Here is a 22,931-nt window from a genome sequence, read left to right on the forward strand (position 1 = left end):
CAAGAACTTGCAAAGTCTGCAAGCTGCAGTTACGCTGGATATGAAGTGAATCCTGAAAGTTTGCTGTGTGTCTCAAAGTGTGTCGATAATACATACTGTTTAAATGGTGCCGCCTGTCATCTGTCTGATGGAAATATTACCTGCAGGTATGAAGTTCTGTTATCATTTTTATATATTATACTCAAAACCTGTTTCTTAAACCAGAATAAGAGGAAGCTCCCCTAAGACAGTTATGGCACACAGTTAGGCCTTAGTCACACGGGCATTTTTTCACGCGATTTGCGGATCGCATGACGGATGCGCATCCGCAAATCGCGTGACCGATGCCCAAAAATCGCCCGAAAATCTGCTCCTAGTCGCGTTTCATTAGAAATGGGCCGGAGCTGTCCAGCGCATTGCATTCAATGGAGCCGGCAATACAGCCGGCTCCATTGAAAGCAATGCGCTGCGGGCGAGCGCGGGATGAATTGTCGGGAAGGGCTTAAATATATAAGCCCTTCCCTGCAATTCATCCAGAAATGTGTTAAAATAAAAAATATATATATACTCACCTTGTCCCGGCAGCCAGAGTTCAGCGCGGCCGGCCTGCAGTGGGTGTGAAGGGGGTGTGACTCAGACCTGCCCCTCAGAGGCAGGTCTCACTCACACCCATTCATGAATTCAATGCTGCCGCCGGCCCCATTGAGCGCATATAGAGAAGAGAACAGGAATCGCAGATTGCAGATAGGTGCGATCTGCGATTTCTGTTCTATAATTTATCGGACGAGCACATAAAAAGCGCTCATGTGTCCGATACCATTGCAAAGCAATGGTTTTAAAAAAAATCACCGGACGTATGCGCATGTGCATATCGGGCGAAAAAACGCCCGTCTGACTGAGGCCTTAGGGCGAACTCAGACAAGGGTTTTTTTGCATCTCGCAATGCACAAAACGCGCCCAATTTTTTTGCCTGTGTGAATGCACCCTTACCTAGGTGCGTATATGGTGTATTCCCCTGTCACACTGTATAAATATACCCTAAGACCACTTTCTAAGGCCGCCTGCAGACGGGCGGGTCGAATCCGGCGGCGAGAATTCTCGCCGCGGGACCCGACCCCAGTGCCTGCAGGCAGGAGCGCGTACTCACCCGCGCCTGGCGGGTCCGGCTCTTTCATGTGCCGGCTGCCGGGCAGCCGGCGCATGCGCAGACCGGAGCCGGCAGCCGGGTGAGTAACGTTTCTGTGCGAGGCTCTGCGAGCCCCGCACAAAAATAGGACATGCTGCGGTTTGTTTGCCGCGCGACATTACAATACGCACTCCTATGCAGGCTTTCAGTCGCGGAAATCCCGCGGATAATCCCGCCGCGGGATTTCCGCCCGTGTGCAGGCGGCCTAACATGGTGGAAATGTTGCAGATTCGTAGTGCAGATTTCGCATTATAAATCTGCTACAAGTACAACAGTACAAGTAAATGAGTATTGAAAGCCTCATCTTCCATAATGCTGATTTTAAAGGGAATCTGTCATTTTGAACATATTGTCCATCATGTTATAGAGCAGGAGGAGCCGAGCAGACTGATATATAGTTTTATGAGGAAAAATTCAGTATAACTTGTATGTCATTTATTTATATCCCTACTCATTCTGAGCTGAACAGTCCAATGGGCGGAGCTATTAATGATTGACAGTCAATCACTGATAGGGCGGCTATTGGATTGAATCTTTCCCAATAAAACTACCGTATTTTTCGCTCTATAAGACACATCTGATGATAAGACTCTCCTAGGTTTTAGAGGAGGAAAATATGAAAATATTTTTAACTCACCCAGATCAGGCAGTGAGGGAGGTTTAGCTGATATTCATGATAGCACAAAAAACATAATTTATATTTTCTGCATTTTTTAGTTGTAAACCCTTCTCTATATATATCACATCTGGACCACGATGTGAGGACCTCTCTATGAACCTGGGTGCATTCTTTGGTATTCTATTTGGAACTTTGGCATTCCTTCTACTCCTGTTCCTTGGAATCGGGCTTGGGCTATACTATTATCGAAAGAGCAAACAGAATGCCGCTGATCTAGATGATGAGTAAGTGACAAGAACTGCACACTTTTATATCAAATGTACATTAAAAAAATGATAGAAAAATGACCTGGTCTTATAAGCCCAGGACTTAACCCCTTAGTGACAACCCTATAATGTTTTTACGTCCTGGCCTGCTGGGCTTTAATCTCTGAGGACGTAAAAACATGCATCCTCTGGGGAGTAAAACCCTGCAGGCTCTGGACGTGACAGCTCCATGCTGTCTGTTACCAGAGGTAGCTGACATCCTGAAGCTGTCATCCCGAGCCACGGGACTCCCTCCCTGGTTACGCGATCGCCGGTATCCACTGGGCAGTCGCGTTTAAGTCAATGAGAAGTAAATAAAAGACAAAGTTTCAGCTCCTCTTAATGTTCGGATCTGTAAGGGGAGCTGAGGATACTCACCCCAGTCCTCCGCAATGTCTGCCAGCATTCTGGTCCTGCAGGACCTGACGCTGGCTTCAGCGTATGTGTGCCAGACACCATTACGTCACTCACAGAGGGCCGGAAGGCCCGGGAAATTTAAAAACTCCCTGCTCCCGACTAGTATGATTAGCGGAGAGCAGGGAGCTGTCACCGGGAGCCGTTGTATGCAGTTCCCGGTCACATGATCACTGCTATCCAATGGATAACAGCAATCATGTAAAAGTTAAAAAAAGTTTGAAAAAGTATAAAAGTAAAAAGTTTGTTTCATCTCCCCTCAAGGATCATATCCCTGAGAGAAGATGAAATTAGGTACCTAAGCCCCCAGATTTAGCTGCGGATCTTACCACGGCCTTTGCGCCTGTCGCCAAAATGGCGGACGCATGCGCAAAAGCCGCAGATTGACAGGGTCATTTAAAATCTCCCCACACCTGGCTATTAAATGTAGCCGAGAACCTGGAGATCTCATGGGGGCCGCAGTACATGGTTTTTGGTCACGTGATCGTTGTTATCCAATGGATAACAGCAATCATGTAGAATTTTTAAAAAAGCTAAAGTTTCACCTCGCGTCACGGATCTGAACCGTGAGGGGAGGTGAAATTACTTAACCTAGGCCGACAGGATCCTTATCTATGGACCTTTCCCTAGCTTTGGCGCATGTGCCCATTGCCAAAATGGAGGAAGCAAGCACAGAAGCTGGGCAGGGCCTCGGAAATTTTAAATCTCCTTGCTTCTGGCTACTAAAGGTAGCCGAGAGCTCAGAGTAGTAACCGAGGGCCGTGGTGAGCAGTCTCCAGTAACGTGATCGTCGTTATCCAATGGATAATGATGCTCACGTAAAAGTTAAGACAGGTAAAGTTTGATGCTGTGTTCGGTTTGGGCCCCGTTGTGTATCCAGACAGAAGCTTAGGGCCGCAGTAGGTATGTTTCTGAACACGGGACAAACTTGTGACACTTTTTCAACATGTAGAAAAGTAATGATTGCTTATAAAAAGTAAAGCAGATGCTTTGTAAATAGAGATGAGCGAGCATACTCGCTAAGGGCAATTACTCGATCGAGCATTGCCCTTAGAGAGTACCTGCCCGCTTAGAAGAAAAGATTCGGCTGCTGGCGGCGGGCGGGGAGCTGCGGGGAGGAACGGAGGGGAGATCTCTCTCTCCCTCTCTCACCACCGTTACCCCCTGCTCACTGCCGCAACTCACCTGTCACCCGCGCCGGCACCCGAACCTTTTCTTCAGAGCGGGGAAATACTCGCTAAGGACAATGCTCGCTCGAGCAATTGTCCTTAGCAAGTATGCTCGCTCATCTCTATTTGTAAATTTCACATTGTCACATCAGAGCCAGATGCCCAAAACATCTTGTACGGATCGGACATGATAGTTGTCTGAAAGGACAGATATACACTGTATTTGAAAACGTGGATAACAAAACTATTGATGATAAAACTAAACAATGGGGGAAGGGGAAATCTTATCCTATCATACTAATACAGGAAAACCCTGCTTAAAAGTGGGGCGATCGCCTTGATGAGGGTGGTCCCATGTCTTGGGGCTACATAGACTGTCCCTATTTGGAACAAGGGGTGACTACTGAGAGATATAAATAACAATTAGCCACAGCAGTACTAAGTAGTAGATTCACCACAGCAAGTAATACGTAAGAACACCAGGGACTTATCTGACTGGGCTGGCACCAGGAAGACATGGACTGGACCAGAACTCCACCATGCAGAGGCATAACCTGTGCCCTCTAAAAGAAGGGTTCAGAATATATATACTTTAATAGTGGCTGATTGGCTGGTGTGGAGGTGGTGTCCCCAGCAGGCAATCAGAGAAAACAGCAGCAGATAGATATAGACTCGTAGGCAACTAATGCCAAATGACTAGGTGCATGCACCAACATCATTGTTACAAGAGCCAGGCTGAAAACATGATGCAAGCCCAAACCCACTCCCGTGTTTTGGCCACAGTGTGCGTCATGACATTGACGCAGTCGACACAACATGACAACATTATTTAAAGGGGTTCTGACATGAATAATGTTTTTATGCTTTAGCAGCCATTGTTCCCTGGTCTGCCTAATGGACACAGGGAACCCACGGTTTAATGGCTGCTAAAGCCAGGCAAGGTGAGTAAAAATTTTTTTTTTTAATGTCAGAACCCCTTTAAATGTACTTGCCCCAGAGAACTGGGGCGCTTTTTAAAGGCTATGTAGCCTGAAATGCCTATCAGTGTACATGTTTTGCTAAAGCTGCCGCCATAGATTACTGGAATTTTACCGTTCATGTGCTAGGTCATTCTTTACTACAAGGCATATCACTTGTTATTACTGATGGCCTAGGCATCAAGAGCTTCCCAAGTTTGTGGATTGAGCAGGTATTTGGGTCCTATATGGTATACCATAAGGGGGTCATTGATAGAATGTACTGCATATGGAAGGAACCAACTTTATCATCCCTAACTGCAGTCATTCTTTCCCGTCAGATTTTTTTCCCATCATAGGTAAGGCTGTGTTCACATTGCACTAGAGCAGGGGTACACAACTTTTTCTGGTCAGAGGGCCACGTTGTCATACTGAACCACTTCCAAGGACCCTAAGGGTATTCCAATCTGAGGAATGGAATCGTATATTCTAAATATATGTCACAATAAATCTAAGTTCCACTTTCAGTGCTCCCACCTATTGGAAAAATGGGGTCACTTTTTCCTCCAATCAGCACTCCAGAGAGGAGGAGATAATGCATGTGGCTCTCTCCATTATAGATGATGGATTTATGTATGCTAGTGTCAATGTATGCTAATCTAGCATGTGCAAAAATTACACACCCTTTTCATATGGCTGGTGAATGGGGCTGATGAATACATTGGGCACTTGAACCAGGGGCTTGCCTGGAATATTCACCAAACAGTTCACAACAGCTATGAGAACACAGCATTGCTTATAGCTTCAGACCACATGTTTTTCTCCAACCATCTTCTAATGTTGTTTATTTGGCCTTTTCTTATTCAGAATGTACCAGAAGCAGTTTAACTGGAAACCAAGTATATTTTCACGTAAGTACATATATTATGTTCTTCACACTGTTACATTTTTATGTAATAGTGGCTCACTTGTTAACCCTTTCAAATCCACTGTCTGACCTCCGAAGACATTATGATTTGAAGCTGTACAGCTCTGATGTTGGAAGACATCCGTCGGAGTTCTCTTACTGTATATTGTCAGCCTCTCTGCTGTCGGAGCCTACCCAACATGTCACCTAATGCTGTACTGGCTTTAGCCAGCATATAGCGCCATTGTATAATGGCAGAAAAAGAGTAAGCCCCCTAGGAAAATCAGGATACAAATTGGATTGGAGCGGGTTAATATTAAGACTTCTCATATTAATTTATCTTTCAGCCTTCTCGCGGCTTGAAGAAACCGAAGAGCCAAATTTTTATGAAGACACTAATGCTCCACATTTGGTCAGTTGGAAACCTCATCTCGAAAAAGTCAACCGTTTAATAGAGGTATGATAACTACCGTGTTACATCATCATAATAATAGGACACTTTAAAGTAGTTGTCTGAGTTAAGTAAACCCCTGGCAACAGGTCCCCCATGCATTGTTACTCGAGCTGAGCTTTCTGTAATGCTCGAGAGCTCATTTCGAGTAACGAACCCCATGAAAGTCAGTGGGAGACCCGAGCATTTTTCAGGGTGACCGATGCTCGGTAGCTGCCTGAAAACAATGGTCTGCCGGCACCCCTGAAATGTTTTTCAGGGAAGGGCTTTACATATAAGCCCTTCCCTGAAAAACAAAAATGTTAGATGTAAATAAAAAAAAACAAAAAAAAACCTACCTCTTCGCCGCTGCCATGTCCCGCAGGGATGCAGAACACATCTGCCGCATGCGGCAGATGTTTCCTGCATCTTTGCAAGGAAAAAGAATTCCCTGCTGCACCTGCCACATCTGTGACAGATGCAGCAGAGGAATTCTAAATCCCTGCGGGGAATAAAGGATTCCGTACCGCAGCTGTCACACATGACAGCTGCGGTGGAGGATCCTGCTGCCGACACCCCTAAAATGTTTTTCGGTGAGGGGCTTTAAATATAAGCCCTTCCCTGAAAAACAAAAAAAAGTGTTAAAAAAAAAAAAAAAATACATACCTCCTTTCGGCTGCCGGGCTCAGCCGCATCTTCTCCTGGCTGTCCACGGCTCTGTAGATCTCAGCTATCAGCAGGCGGAGATTTAAAATCCCCGCCTGCTGGTAGCTCTGATTGTGATTGGCTGAAGCGCCGCTGAGCCCCGGCAGCCATCAATGGCTTTTCAGGGAAGGACTTCATTAGCCCTTCCCTGAAAAGCCATTTAAAATTGTGTCCAAAAAAAAAAAATACATACTCACCTGCCGGGGCTCAGCCGCAACTTCTGCCACTGTCCCCGGCTCTATAGTTCTCAGCTATCAGCAGCCGGGGATTTAAAATCCTCGCCTGCTGGTAGCTCTGATACAATACAATATATGTACCCAAAAATTATGCCATTAAAAATACAACAGGTCCCGCAAAAAACAAGCGCTTTTATGGGTATGTCAATGGAAAAATTACCTGGATTGCGATGATGAAAAAATAGTGTTCCTGTAGCTCATTTAGGCCTCGGTCAGACAAGCGTTTTTTTTTTAGTGCATTAATAGGCGCACTTAAAAAGTGTCTCTATTAGAATCAATGCTTTCCAATGAAAGCGTTCACATGTACGTTTTTTTTAGAGGCGCTAAATAATCGCACCTGCAAAAGATAGGACATGCGAGTGCAAATGCATCCGTTCACGCAATGTGGGATTTTAATTTTTTTGTGTTCCTATTTATTCGTTAAAAAATTGCTCGTCTGACTGAACCCTCACACAGACGTTTAAAAATCGCGGCACTTTCAGCAGCGCCTCTGTGAGGGCGGCCCTTGGAGTCTGTTATGGAAAGTCTATTTTTCTTTCAGGGAACAATTCATTTACCATCAGTCCATTCAAAGTCACTTGGTACGGGGATGGACAAAACACTCTGCGATGGCTTCAATTCCAATAAGCCAAACAATAATCCTAATGTTGTACCTTCCATCTATAAAGAACGTACGCTTTCTTACGTATAATAAAGTGTTATCATTGTACCTATGGGGTGTATAAGCAATAAGGCCAAATACATCATTTGTGAATCAAACATATTCCTTGGCGCCCGTTATAATGTCAGAGCCCGGGCCTGATACACTGCTGGGCCAGTACAACCATGTAAACAATCTAATACAACATAGTGGGAAAATGTACCTGTGCTGGGAATCACAGGGCTAAATAATGTACATGTGCAAAACTTTCAACTGATCTATCTTTGTATATTATCTTCTAGGTCAAGATTAAACGACCAGAAATCAAAAATGACTTGGAAACGACAGAATAGAAATCCAAACAAAATGAATGTATTTCTCTGATGTTTTAGTTGAATTGCTTCAAATTTAAAACTGAGCTTTATTTAATGTACAGAAAGCAAATATTGTCTAATGATTGCAAGACACAAGTGATTATGATGGTATAGGACACTAAACTCCCTGTATAGTCAGGCATTGTACCTTGTAAATACCTTAATTTATGAAATATGAAGCCCATCCTTATAGGACACAATGCTGCCTCATCAGTCCTGTTTGGGGTTTTATGTATTTTGCACATTTAATGAATACATGCTTTCCATTATTCTTCCAATCCCCCACCCCCCACCCCACTTAAAAAAAATAAAGTTTTACAAGCTGGTCACTGCAGCTCCTGGATTCTTCTGTACATTGTGAATCACTGGACTAAGAAACAAAATAGGAAGGAGCAGAGTTTATTTTTCTAGCCTGTTATGTGTCATAATATCTTTAATTCCATTAAATTATGTTAAAATGAATGTTTTGGAAAGATGAACAAAATAGCGCAGGTTTCTCAATATTATAATACATTATTTCCTTGTAGCTCTCAGTAATGAATAATCTACTTTTAACACATTTTCCTAAGTATCAATTTAAGAAATGCAATATTTTACATTCTAAGTGTTTACTTTACACAATGGCACTCATGATGTAGAATGCACTGGAACTTTAAAATATTATATTATATTGTGATTTTAACATAAAATGCTATATTTATATATCCGATAGTTTAATAAAAATATAATATTAAATTGAATTTGCTTTGAAAATTCTGTTAATAAGTTCAAAGGGGTATTCCCATTTCAGACGCTTAAGGCCGCCTGCACACGGGCGGAAATCCCGCGGCGGGATTTCCGCCACTGAAAGTTTGCATAGGAGTGCATTACAATACGCACTCCTATGCAGACTGCCGCGGCATGTCCTATTTTTGTGCGGGGCACGCACTCACCTGGCCGCCGGCTCCGGTCTGCGCATGCGCCGGCTGCGCCACAGCCGGCACATGAAAGAGCCGGGGCCGCCAGGCGCTGGTGAGTACGCGCTCGTCCCTGCAGGCTCTCAGGTCGGGTCCCGCGGAGAGAATTCTCGCTGCCGGATCCGACCCGCTCGTCTGCAGGCGGCCTAAAGGAGTTGTCCAGGATAAAAAATTTTCCAAATGATTCGAGCTCATACTCACCTCACCCAGCTCACTGCTCTTTTCCTGATGGTGGCTTCAGGTCTTCATTGTGTTGATTACAAACTGCAGTCAGGCTGTGACATTCCGTAAACCTGCTGCTGCAGCGAATGGCAGAGCTCAGCAATGATTGCTCAGGTTTGTCATTGGCTACGGCAGCTTATTTGGAGACTGCTCAGACTGACTGCAGCCTGTAAAGATGATGCCAGCAGGGCGACATAAACCACCAAAGAGGAATCAATGGGGAGAGGCGAGTATGAGCTCTCTGAGCCATTTATTAGGTTTACACAATGGGAATTCCTTTGGGAAAGACATTTTAGTTTATTTCACACCCCCTTTAACACTTATGGCTGAGAGAGGAATATGTATCCTTATTAGAGATGAGCGAGCACCAAAATGCTCGGGTGCTCGTTGCTCGAGTCGAGCTTTCCGCAATGCTCGAGAGTTCATTTCGAATATCGAACCCCATTGAAGTCAATGGGCGACTCGAGCATTTTTGTATATGACCGATGCTCGCTAAGGTTTTCATTTGTGAAAATCTGCAGAACCTACGAAAGTGATGGAAACGACACAGGAACGGATAGGGCAGACGAGGGGCAACATGCAGGGCTGTATCTCAGGTTCCCAGGACTCACTATTAAGGCACAATAGCGGCAAGAGTGCCCCCCCAACAATTTTTACTTTGGACAAACCCTCATAAGCAAGGCATACCTTAGCGAAGCACCACACTACCTCCAACCAAGCACAATCACTGCCTGCGGGACACATCGCTGCCATTGTGGGCGATAGCCCACAATGCTGTTGAGAATTGATAATAGATTGACGTTCCATCTTCATTCCAATCCTCTGCCAGGAGCTGCAAACGTGGGCATAAAGGGGACTCCGCTGCCAGCCAAGCACTTCTACACATTTCCACAATGCAGCAATACTCGGTGTGGGAAGTATGTGAGCGGGCCCTGGGTCAGCCTCTGTCCCAGCAAACACCTTGTGTGGTCCAAGGTGCTGCGAGTGACATAGCAATGGGGACTCCATGTGTCCACACACTACTCATTCTGTTTGGGTGTTGGATACCTCATCGTCAACGCAAGGGGTAAACCATCTGCACTCTGCACCCTACCCAAGTCTCTCAGTGTTTTGGGGACAGACAGGTACAACTCCGCTATGGCAAGTCTGTGTGCACCCACAGGCTGGCAGGAACACACAGACAGTGCATCAAGAAATCCCATTGCAGTTCCCCCGGATAGCTGAGGTTACAAGAGAGGAAATACATGTTGGCTGCGACCCACACTCCATGCCCTAGACATTCTGGTTTTTTTCAAAAGTGCCAGGCAGGTACAACTCTGCTATGGCAAGTCTGTGTGCACCCACAGCATGGGTGGCCCCCAGGAACACACAGACGATACATCAAGAAATCCCATTGCAGTGCCCCGGATAGCTGAGGTTACGTGAGAGGAAATACATGTTGACTGCGACCCACACTCCATGCCCTAGACATTCTGGGTTTTTTCAAAAGTGCCAGGCAGGTGCAACTCCGCTATGGCAAGTCTGTGTGCACCCACAGCATGGGTGGCTGGCAGGAACACACAGACGATACATCAAGAAATCCCATTGCAGTGCCCCGGATAGCTGAGGTTACGTGAGAGGAAATACATGTTGACTGCGACCCACACTCAATGCCCTAGACATTCTGGGTTTTTTTGAAAAGTGGCAGGCAGGTACAACTCCGCTATGGCAAGTCTGTGTGCACCCACAGCATGGGTGGCTGGCAGGAACACACAGACGATACATCAAGAAATCCCATTGCAGTGCCCCGGATAGCTGAGGTTACGTGAGAGGAAATACATGTTGACTGCGACCCACACTCAATGCCCTAGACATTCTGGGTTTTTTTGAAAAGTGGCAGGCAGGTACAACTCCGCTATGGCAAGTCTGTGTGCACCCACAGCATGGGTGGCTGGCAGGAACACACAGACGGTGCATCAAGAAATCCCATTGCAGTGCCCCGGATAGCTGAGGTTACGTGAGAGGAAATACATGTTGACTGCAACCCACACTCCATGCCCTAGACATTCTGGGTTTTTTCAAAAGTGCCAGGCAGGTACAGCTCTGCTATGGCAAGTTTGTGTGCACTCACAGTGTGGATGGCTGGCAGGAACACACAGACGGTACATCAAGAAATCCCATTGCAGTGCTCCGGATAGCTGAGGTTACGTGAGAGGAAATACATGTTGGCTGCAACCCACACTCCATGCCCTAGACATTCTGGGTTTTTTCAAAAGTGCCAGGCAGGTACAGCTCTGCTATGGCAAGTTTGTGTGCACCCACAGTGTGGATGGCTGGCAGGAACACACAGACGGTACATCAAGAAATCCCATTGCAGTGCCCCGGATAGCTGAGGTTACGTGAGAGGAAATACATGTTGGCTGCGACCCACACTCCATGCCCTAGACATTCTGGGTTTTTTCAAAAGTGCCAGGCAGGTACAACTCCGCTATGGCAAGTCTGTGTGCACCCACAGCATGGGTGGCCCCCAGGAACACACAGACGATACATCAAGAAATCCCATTGCAGTGCCCCGGATAGCTGAGGTTACGTGAGAGGAAATACATGTTGACTGCGACCCACACTCAATGCCCTAGACATTCTGTTGTTTTTTTTAAAAGTGCCAGGCAGGTACAACTCCGCTATGGCATGTCTGTGTGCACCCACAGCATGGGTGGCTGGCAGGAACACACAGACGGTGCATCAAGAAATCCCATTGCAGTGCCCCGGATAGCTGAGGTTACGTGAGAGGAAATACATGTTGACTGTGGCCCACACTCCATGCCCTAGACATTCTGAGTTTTTTCAAAAGTGCCAGGCAGGTACAGCTCTGCTATGGCAAGTTTGTGTGCACCCACAGTGTGGATGGCTGGCAGGAACACACAGACGGTACATCAAGAAATCCCATTGCAGTGCCCCGGATAGCTGAGGTTACGTGAGAGGAAATACATGTTGGCTGCGACCCACACTCCATGCCCTAGACATTCTGGGTTTTTTCAAAAGTGCCAGGCAGGTACAACTCCGCTATGGCAAGTCTGTGTGCACCCACAGCATGTGTGGCTGGCAGGAACACACAGACGATACATCAAGTAATACCATTGCAGTGTCCCGGGTAGCTGAGGTTACGTGAGAGGAAATACATGTTGGCTGCGGCCCACACTCCATGCCCTAGTCAGTCTGGGGTTTTTTGGGGCCAGATAGGTAGAACACCGCGATAGGAAGACTTAGTGCAGCCATAGTATACACAGACCCCTGTAATATTCCTGTAGCAAAGGTATAAGCTGACCCCAGTAACACTTATGTTGCTGAAGTCTAGGGAGACCCCAGTAACATTTCTGTAGTAGCAGTATAGACAGACCCCAGCAACATTTCTGTAGTAACTGTATAGACAGAGCCGAGTAACATTTCTGTAGTAACAGTATAGGCAGACCCCAGTAACATTTCTGTAGCAGCAGTATAGGCAGACCCCTGTAACATTTGTGTAGCAGCAGTATATGCGACCCATGTACCATTTCAGTAGCAGCAGTACCGGCAGAGCCCAGTATTTGTAACATTTCAATAGTAACAGTATAGCCGGCCACCAGCAACATTTCTGTAGTAACAGTATAGACAGAGCCGAGTAACATTTCTGTACTAACAGTATAGGGAGACCCCTGTAACATTTATGTAGCAGCAGTATAGGCAGACCCCTGTAACATTTCAGTAGCAGCAGTATAAGCAGACCCCTGAAACATTTATGTTGCAGAAGCATAGGCAGACCCCAGTACCATTTTTGTAGCAGCAGCATAGGCAGACCCCAGTACCATTTCTGTAGAAGTAAAGGCAGACCCCAGTAACATGTCTGTCGCCGCAGTAAAAGCAGACCCCTGTAACATTTATGTAGCAGAAGCATAGGCAGACCCCAATACCATTTTTGTAGCAGAAATATACGCAGACCCCTGTAACATTTCTGTAGTAACAGTATAGACAGATCCCAGTAACATTTCTGTAGCAGAAGTATAGGCAGACCCCAGTAGCATCCTTGTGCCAGCAGTATAGGCAGACCCCTGTAACATTTACGTGGCAGAAGTATAGGCAGACCCCTGTAACATTCAAGTGGCAGCAGTATAGGCAGACCCCTGTAACATGTAAGCGGCAGCAGTATAGGCAGGCCCCTGTAACTTTCTTGTAGCAGAAGTATAGGCGGGCATACCCCAGTAAAATTTCTGTAGTAATAGTATAGGCCAACCTCTGAAACATTGGGACACCATGAGCGTAGGCGAAGGCCGGACAAATTAGTTGGATAGGAGTGTAGGCATGGGCCCCAAAATTTAGTGTACCTCTGAAAAATTTATCAACCGAGAGGGCAGGTGAAACCCATAAACATTTTTTTAAAGATACAGCTCACTGTTGCTTAATTTGTAACAGAGCCTGTAGGCAGCCCTGTTGAAAAAATTGGTTCATGTTACAGTCTCAATACTTTTGAGACTGAAAAATTGTAAAAACATTGGTAGATGTACATGAGCCTTTTGGGCCGCAGAAAAATTGGCCGTTCAGCGCGATGACATGTTGTTTCTGGGGGAGAAGTAGCAGGAGGAGGACTAATGTCAGAGACAGATTGTCAAAGACAAATGCCACGTTTTCCCGGTGATAGAGAACAGTGCTTTTATCTGCAGTTGCAGCGAAAAGAATCTTTAGGTTCCGCTGCTCTCCGCCGTTGGAGAAGAGAAGTCTGGGGAAATCAAGGCTTTGTTCATCTTTATGAGTGTAAGCATGTCGGCATTGGCAGTTGACAGGCAGGTACGCTTGTCCATGATAATTCCCCAAGCTGCACTAAACACCCTCTCTGACAAGACGCTAGTGGCAGGGCAAGCCAGCACCTCCAGGGCATACAGCGCAAGTTCGTGCCACGTGTCCAGCTTTGACACCCAATAGTTGTATGGAGCAGAGGCATCACGAAGGACAGTGGTACGATCGGCTACGCACTCTCTCACCATCTTTTTACAGTGCTCCCTCCGACTCAGCCTTGACTGGGAAGTGGTGACGCAGTCTTGCTGGGGAGCCATAAAGCTGGCAAAGGCCTTGGAGAGTGTTCCCCTGCCTGCGTTGAACATGCTGTCTGATCTCCGCGCCTCCCCTGCTACTTTGCCCTCGGAACTGCACCTTCTGCCGCTAGCGCTGTCAGATGGGAAGTTTACCATCAGTTTGTCCACCAGGGCCCTGTGGTATTGCATCACTCTCGAACCTCTTTCCTCTTTGGGAATGAGAGTGGCAAGGTTCTCCTTATACCATGGGTCGAGAAGGGTGAACACCCAGTAATCCGTAGTGGCCAGAATGCATCTAACGCGAGGGTCGCGAGAAAGGCAGCTTAACATGAAGTCAGCCATGTGTGCCAGGGTACCAGTATGCAACACATCGCTGTCCTCACTAGGAAGATCACTTTCCGGATCCTCCTCCTCCTCCTCGTCCACAGGCCATACACGCTGAACAGATGGGAGGCAAGCAGCATGGATACCCCTAGCAGTGGGCCAAGCTGTCTCTTCCCCCTCCTCCTCCTGCTCCTCCCACTCCTCCTCCAAAACGCGCTGAGATATAGGCATTAGAGTGCTCTGGCTATCAAGCGACATACTCTCTTCCCCCATCTCCTGTTCCGACCACAAAGCGTCAGCCTTTATGCTTTGCAGTGAACTTCTCAGCAGGCATAGCAGAGGAATGGTGACGCTAATGATTGCAGCATCGCCGCTCACCATCTGGGTAGACTCCTCAAAGTTTCCAAGGACCTGGCAGATGTCTGCCATCCAGGCCCACTCCTCGGTAAAGAATTGGGGAGGCTGACTCCCACTACGCCGCCCATGTTGGAGCTGGTATTCCACTATTGCTCTCCGCTGCTCATACAGCCTGGCCAACATGTGGAGCATAGAATTCCACTGTGTGGGCACATTGCACAGCAGCTGGTGCTCTGGCAGATTAAACCGATGTTGCAGGGTCCGCAGGGTGGCAGCGTCCGTGGTGGACTTGCGGAAATGTGTGCAGACGCGGAGCACCTTGCCGAGCAGGTCAGATAAGTACGGGTAGTTTTTCAGAAACCGCTGAACCACCAGATTGAAGACGTGGGCCAGGCATGGCACGTGTGTGAGGCTGTCGAGCTGCAGAGCCGCCATCAGGTTACGGCCGTTGTCACACGCGACCATGCCCGGTTGGAGGCTCAGTGGTGAAAGCCAGAAGTCGGTCTGCTCTGTCAGACCCTGCAACAGCTCGGGGGCTCTTGTCACCTAGGCTGAGTAGTTGCAGCTTGGCCTGCTGCCGCTTGCCCACCGCTGTGCTGCCGCGCCGTGCCACACCGACTGCTGGCGATGTGCTGCTCACATTTCTTAATTGAGAGGTAGAGGTTGTGTAGGAGGAGGAGGAGGGGGAGGGTTTAGAGGAGGTGGCATAGACCGCCGCAGATACCAGAACCGAGGAAGGACTCGCAATTCTGGGTGTTGGTAGGACGCGTGCGGTCCCAGGCTCTGACTCGGTCCCAGCCTCCACCAAATTCACCCAATGTGCCATCAGGGAGATATAGTATCCCTGCCTGCTACTACTTGTCCACGTGTCCGTGGTTAAGTGGACCTTCCCAGTAACCGCGTTGTTGAGGGCACGATTGATGTTGCGGGAGACGTGCTGGTGTAGGGCTGGGACGGCACACCGGGAAAAATAGTGGCGACTGGGGACCGAGTAGCGTGGGACCGCCACCGCCATCATGTTTTTGAAAGCCTCCGTTTCCACAAGCCTGTATGGCAGCATCTCCAGGCTGATCAATTTGGCAATGTGCACGTTTAATGCTTGAGCGTGCGGATGCGTGGCGACGTATTTGTGCTTGCGCTCCAACGCTGCACTGTGAGACATTGCTGGATTGCGAGGCGCTCGTGCCTGTGTCCTGAGAGGGGGGTTGGATCTGAGTGGCAGGTTGGGGCACAGGTGGAGAGGCAGTGGTGCGACCCGGAGGCGGTGAACGGCCTTCGTTCCAACTTGTGGGGTGCTTAGCCATCATATGCCTGCGCATGCTGGTGGTGGTGAGGCTGGTATTGGTGGCTCCTCGGCTGATCTTGGCGTGACACAGGTTCCACACCACTGTTTGTCGGTCGTCCGCGCTCTCACTGAAAAACATCCACACCTTTGAAGACCTAGGCCTCTGCAGGGTGGCTTGGCGCGAGGGGGTGCTTTGGGAAACAGTTGGTGGAGTCTTCGCTCTGGCCCTGCCTCTACCCCTGGCCACTAGACTGCCTCTTCCAACCTGTCCTGCTGCTGCACTTGCCTCCCCCTCTGAAGACCTTTCCTCAGTTGGCTTAGCGAACCAGTTGGGGTCAGTCACCTCATCGTCCAGCGGCTCTTCCTCCGAATCCTCTGTGCGCTGCTCCCTCGGACTTACTGCCCTTACTACTACCTCACAGATAGACAACTGTGTCTCATCATCATCGACCTCCTAACCCACTGAAAGCTCTTGAGACAGTTGCCGGAGGTCCCTAGCCTCATCACCCGGATCCCAGGAGCTTTCCAAAGGTTGGGCATCGGTCACGACAAACTCCTCAGGTGAGAGAGGAACCATTTTTTCCCAATCAAGACAGGGGGCCGAGAACAGTTCCTGGGAGTCTGTCTGCTGATCAGAATGTGTCATTTTCATGGAGTGAGGAGGCTGGGAGGAAGGAGGAGCAGCAGCGAGAGGATTCAGAGTTGCAGCAGTGGACGGCGTAGAAGACTGGGTGGTCGATACATTGCTGGATGCATTTTCTGCCATCCACGACAGGACCTGCTCACACTGCTAATTTTGTAATAAAGGTCTACCACGTGGACCCAAAAATTGTAATATGAAGCTGGGGACCCCAGCAACTTGCCTCTCTCCTAATCCCGCAGCAGCCGGCTGCGATTCACCTGAACCAGGAACTCGGCCTGTGCCCACACCCTCACTTGGACCTTTGCGTCCTCGCCCGCGTTCACGGCCACGTCCTCGAGGCCTACCCCTACCCCTCAACATGATGTATTTTGAATACAACAGACACAGAGCAGTGTAAAAAATTAGGCAATTATTTGCCTGCACTTGGAGGCTGACAGCGGTTATGTTACGCACACTGTAGGCCAAAAGAATTATACGCTAGGCTGCAGAAAGGCCTAGCTGGGTAATAGTGAGCCACTACAACTCCCAGCAGCCACAACAGTAATGCACACGGTCACAGGTAGCCCTAAGCAGGAGCTTTTTTGGGGTACTTGTTGACAGGATTCTACACTAGCACTGTCCCAGCCTCACCAGTACTGCCCCTATACTCTGTATAATTGGCTTCAGACTGAGAACGCAATAGCCTGCAGAGCCCAAGATGAAAGAAAAAATTGGTGCAAAACTGCTCCCAGCAGCCACAACAGTAATGCACATGGTAACATGTGGCCCTAAGAAGGACCGTTAGGGTTCTTGAAGACGCCAAAACTCTAACTATAGCACCAGCAGCACCCTCCCTAATCTCTGCTAGTGTGTGTCTGAGGCGAGCAGTGGGCGGGACTGATTTAAATACTCAGCGGTCACTTGATCTCACCAGCCACTCACTGCAGGGGGGTGGAATAGGGCTGGAACATCACAAGAGGAAGTTGTAATGCCTTCCCTGCATGTCCATTGGCCAGAAAATGGTGCAAAACATGCAGGGAAGGAAATGGAATTGACTTGTGTACCGCGTGGTGCTCGTCTCGAGTAACGAGCATCTCGAGTTGTAGTGGATATCCGCCATCTATATTTTTGGGAAAATGGACATACATTTCATGTGGACAGGGGACCTGTTTTATAAATGTAGCCATTCTATATATCCATGCCAGTATTACTCCATTTTGTTTGCTCTTCTACAAATATAGATATATTTTTGTGTACCAAATATATTTACTTCCTTATATGTAAATATGATGAAACTTTCCATTCTCTTAACTCCTATAGATGTAAGCAGAAGCTAGCATTTAACAGTTAGCAAGAACGCTCTATTTCCCGATTCTTAGTAACTTTAGCAGGGGTAGAATCAGACATAAATAACCGCAGTCTGAAGCAGTACCGCTTTTAGCTACCGTAATAATAACCCAAGCAGTTTTACTGGAAACTTATGCAAATAACATGGGAAATTTATGCAATTAATAATTCAAGGTGTAACCTCCAATGATATCGGACCATCCACACGAGGGGTGTAAGACAACCCATTCGTCTTGTCCTGCCCTCTCCGGACTGATACCACGTGACGGGCTATAACAGATGACCGGATGATGGAAGAATTTCAAGATGCTTATCCAATAATTAAACAATACGTTGTATCTATGTAATCTTTGACCTGCCCAGATGGCAGATATGTTAAACTCTTTAAAAGAGGCTGTGCACCCACAAATAAAGCAGAATTAGGAAATTTTCATATGCTGAACTTGTGTCAGTGTGATTGCTTCAGGCTGTGTGCACAGTCTCATAACCAATTCATAATTAATCTGGAAGGGTGCAAACATTCCTATTTGAGTAGGCCGTGGACTCACAAAGGAAATCCACGACAGTTGGCGACCCAGATGGGACATAGTTGGTGGCCCGTACAAGGAGTGGTCGATAGGGTCTAGAGACGATCGGAAAACAAGGCGCGGACATAGGCAGCCTTGAACTTGGCGGGCCCAACAAATCATCAGAACACGGTAAGATTAATTATCTATACCTGTGTGGCTGACTCCAAGCTCGCCTATGTGCCATGTCAAGGCTGATCGATTTGGATCCGCGCGACAGGTAATTTAAGTCTCAACCACATAAATAGAACTTGTCATAAGAACAAAGAGGGAATGTTTGCATGCCTGTTGTCTTTCTTGGAACGTACTGGTTAACTGGCGAAGTCAATAAAATGTCCTAGGGAAGGGCCCTGAACAGTTATCGCTACACTGGTGAGGTCTGGTGATAAGACTTGAGAGAAAGGGAACTGTCAGGGAAGTTTGAACAGATATCGCTACTCCTGAGAGTCTGGTGATAGACCTGGGAGAAAGGGAGCTGTCAAACGTTTGGACAGGTATTGCTACTCCTGAGAGTCTGGTGATAGACCTGGGAGAAAGGGAACTGCCAAACAGGGATCCCGAGGGGCAGTGAGACTAAGCCAGCCATACTGGTGTTCTGTCTATTTGTGTGTACGTCCCACCTCCATGTCGTGTTCCTGATTGTAAAAAAAAAAAAAAAGATTATTGTTAACAATAAGCACATGGGGATGGGAGATCTGTAAGCAGGATAACCCCCGCTCACCGGTGTGGCTATGGTCCACTGGTTGAGGGTTACTATCCACACTTATTTGTTTATCATTTGAACGTTCCTGAGTGGATCCCTTTGTCTGAGGGTAGATTATTAAACTATGTAGCGGCAGAAATGCTAGAGACTCTAGGGCGGGACATACTGTGTCCGGCGTCTGAGGAGGATCCTATAATCATAAATCTGGCTGCCATGATTGAGATTGAGAGGCAGCAAACATTGGACCAAGGCCAATTCTTACACCCTCCAGAAAAGTGTGGAAGGCGTGGAGAGTCACGTTATCATTGATTAATCAAGCAATCTTTCTGTGTGCTCAAAACGTCATGTTTGATATTGAATAACAAGCATATTGCTGGGAACTACTAGCAAAACAAAAGGAATAAATTGATTGTATTTTCTTTGAATTTAAGTAGTCCTACCTGTCCTTTTATATAAAGGTAGTGTGCTTGTCTGTTGTGTAGAGTTAATACTGCTGAGTTGTTTATATAGAAATAGTCTGTTTATCTATCATATAGAATTAGTTGCAATCCTACTCAAACTGTAAGAAGGGATTGTTGGCAATGAGAAGCACTGGCTGGGTTATGGCCAAGAGTGATGCCCAAGTACACAGTGGCGTTGTGGGTTTGGAATTCATAGGTTAGATGTGCATTATTGGATCCCTTCTAGTAAAGGCAGACTGCTAAACTGTGTTGCTGTTGAATTGTTTGAGAGTATAGGATGTGATACATTGCGCCCGTAGGCAGCAGAGAGAGAAAGAATCAATATGTGACAAGGTGAATGTTGACAAGAGATATTGATAGACGTACATATATATGTATGTGAATGTATACAAAGGGTTAACCGAGTTTGTTTCAGTGAGAGAGAAAGGCTGCTTGCTCGACCCCCTTACTTTCTCATTTCTTGATTTAGGAAATAGCTTTGTTTGCTTTCATAGAATAAAGGAATATAATGAATGTAATTAATTATACTGTTTTAGAAGGCAGGTAAGAGAGAAGTATTGTAAGGTGCATTTTTTACTGGTGTCTAAAGTCACAGATGGACGTTCAGTGATATACTAAATTGTTAGAGCAGGTGGATTAGACCCAAGCGATAGAAGGGAAAGCAAATTCATGTGCTGTGACAAATAACAACTACTGTTCATATGTCTTGTTATGTAATCTAATCTTTGTTGTACGTCCTTCATATAAATGTAAAAAGTTATATGCCACTCACATCCTGTGGGGGTTTTTAAGAATACAAGGGTTAAAGAATGCAGAAAATGTTGCGTTACAAACTGTAACAAACTGCATCGTTTGCCGTGCCCACCAGAAAAAAACATCTATGTTTGCCAAGTCCCCAAATTCTATTGTAACCACATACAATGTTAGGTGGTCACAGCTGTGACCGTAAAGTTACAACATAGTAGTTATACATTAGACGTTAGAATTTCCCTGAATGTCAGTCAGAGGGAGAGAAGGTGGGCTGAAATGGCATCGGTACCCACGCATGCCAAAGACACCAGTGTTCAATATAACAGTTTAGTTGTATAACAGTTCAGTAAATAAGGAGATAGAATAATATCTCAGTCACTCAGCAACCTTTGGCACACAATATGTGAATTACAGTATGTTACCAATCAGATGGAGATGCCTGGCATCTAAGACTGTATCACTGTTTGGCGTTATCAGTTCTGTCTAAGACTGCACCTGCTCCGGTCTCCTATCGGTCAGATAATTTCCCATTCACCTATGGATAGTGTAGTCGGCCGTAGGTTCCAGCGAGGGCACACTCTGTGGGTGTTAACTTGTACAGATAGAGGATGTGGATACCTGAAAAACATAGCCCGGGGGGATCCATGTCCTCCTTCTGAGGTGAGGTAGGGATTACACTCACCCTAAGAGTAGGGCCTTGCGGGCGATGGGGAAGCCTAATAATCCTGTCTCTTTGTCTCTTCCATTCTGTGTTAGAGAAAGGAGGGGCTGTCATGGGAGGGGGAATTTAAAAAGAGGAACTTGCTGGGAGAACTTAGTACTCCAGCAGTCCCAGGGTAGATAAATTAGCAGACAGTATAAAATGAAATAAATTATGGGGAATTAGGTATAGATCTAAGTTAAGCGGAGAAGCCAAAGAATGGGGAACAAGTAGGTAACGATAAGGCCTGGTATCCACCGGAGGGACGGGGCAGACTTGACCCGTGTTCGGCCTGTGATAAATGTAAATTGTGTGATACATAAGATTTTACGTGTTTGTAATGTGGATCGGATGGCTGCAAACTTTGAATAAAAAAATAAGGAAGCAAATGATCAGCCAAATTTAGAGGGGTGGAGCTAGATGATGCAAGAATACGTAATGGGTCATCCCTCTCTTGTCCACAAAGGAGGGGTAAGAATCTTGGGCAGCCAGAAAAAGTTTTTATTTTATTTTTTCCTCCGGTCTCAAACTTGATGGGACATTGCAGGCAGATTAGATTAAATTAGATTAAATTAATAATGAATTCTCTTAAAGGATATCACATTTTAAATATGGCTGCCCTGATGGAAGGCATGTCTCTGTTTTTGGCACTGATATTTTACAAACCCTATCTGCATCCATCATAATGGCGCCATATGGATCGGTACGGGTTGGGACCTCAGGTGCCATTTCAGAAAAATTTTTGTAAATTAAACTGCTCTGTGGAGCTGGCTTATGTGTTTGGCCTGATAGCCGCTGTGGAAACTCAGCTTTCCACGGTTCCTGACAAATTATGGGCTACCTACAAGACAGACATAGGGAAATTGAATGTACCCACCATGATAATATACATGAGACCCGGATACACACCCCTGGGTCAAACAGTATCCCCTTAGTGAAAAAAAAAAGGGGGTGAAGGGTCAGCCACGCATGTTAGGTGCTGTGTGCTGATGATTTTGGAAAACTGCCGACCGGCCACAATTTCACTGTTAATTTCCCTTGCAGAAGATGGCTGTACGGCCTGGAGGCCTCCAAAGATAAACTCCAGTTCTGCAAGAAAGGTTGTTCTCCTGGATCATTGTTTAGCCAGGGAACTAGACATCTGACAGAGGAACAAAAGGCTGCTGTCAAGGCCATATCTGTACCTACATCCGTTGCCAAACTCCACACCTTTCTGGGCCTTGTTTCATACTGCCGCCCATGGATCTATTCTGGCCATGTGACGACAGTATTGACACAAAAGCACGCAGGACAACCACGGCCACTAGGATAATACTCCACGAGGTTGGATCCAGTGACTCGAGGAGCTCCCTCATGTGTTTGCGCGGAGGCAGCAGTACAGGCAATGGTTGACAAATCTTCTAAGTTGGTATTGGACTACCCCCTAGTGGTCCACACCCCAAATGACACCCAGAGCATACTCATGCAAGGGCAACCCAAGCACTTATCTCTGGCTTGTTAGATCCGGCTACAATGTGCTCTTTCCATGCCTCCCCTAATATTTCTTTCCAATGTTGTACTACCTTGAACCTGGCTACTCTTCTTTTAATCGGGTATTCCGGTTCAAACGGGGGAGGGGAGGCATAGGTGATCTGAGTATGGCAGCTCAGCTATTTTTTTACATTTTTAAAATCTTT

At 46.8% G+C, this 22,931-nt stretch overlaps 1 protein-coding gene across 1 annotated transcript in view; it reads right to left on the reverse strand.

The window, feature by feature from the left end:
- Window positions 1-22,931, reverse strand: part of LOC136627389 (mucin-4-like) — a 96,962-nt gene that overhangs the window by 634 nt on the left and 73,397 nt on the right. The gene's annotated exons all lie outside the window — the stretch shown is intronic.

The sequence above is a fragment of the Eleutherodactylus coqui genome, chromosome 1, assembly GCF_035609145.1.
Source record: "Eleutherodactylus coqui strain aEleCoq1 chromosome 1, aEleCoq1.hap1, whole genome shotgun sequence".
In the NCBI taxonomy this organism is placed as follows: domain Eukaryota; kingdom Metazoa; phylum Chordata; class Amphibia; order Anura; family Eleutherodactylidae; genus Eleutherodactylus; species Eleutherodactylus coqui.